This window comes from Corvus brachyrhynchos, unplaced genomic scaffold, assembly GCF_000691975.1.
Source record: "Corvus brachyrhynchos isolate BGI_N302 unplaced genomic scaffold, ASM69197v1 scaffold56, whole genome shotgun sequence".
NCBI classification, from domain to species: Eukaryota; Metazoa; Chordata; class Aves; order Passeriformes; family Corvidae; genus Corvus; species Corvus brachyrhynchos.
The window spans coordinates 4685735-4686190 of NW_008238664.1; positions in this window are offsets into that span (position 1 = coordinate 4685735).

Sequence of the window (456 nt, forward strand, 5' to 3'; positions counted from 1 at the left end):
ATTATTATTACCGCCATTGGCATATTCTTTTTATTTCATTTTATTTTATTTTCATCATTTTGGGGGGGTGGGGGGGCCATGATGGGGGCCATCCGCACTCTGCTGCCCGCCAGGACCTGGTCCCCAAACACCTCACCCCTGGGGTTCCTCCTGCCTTGTCCACCACGAGCAGCAGTCAGACCACACTGCCAGCCAAGGGCGTGGGTGATGCCAGCCCAAAATGGGAGCTCCCGGGTGCAGGGCTGCACCCCAGCCCCGTTTGGGCTTTGTTGGGGTGCCTGGTTTGCTGGTCCTGGTGGGGTGGGAAATCCCCGCACCCCACGCACCACCCGTCACGGCGACACGGCCGAACCTGTCCCTGGGGCGTGGGCAGCCCCGCTCGACACCCGTGTGCCCACGCCGCCTCGACTGGGCGGGCGTGGTCTGCTGCTCCCTGGGCCACTGGCCCCAGACACA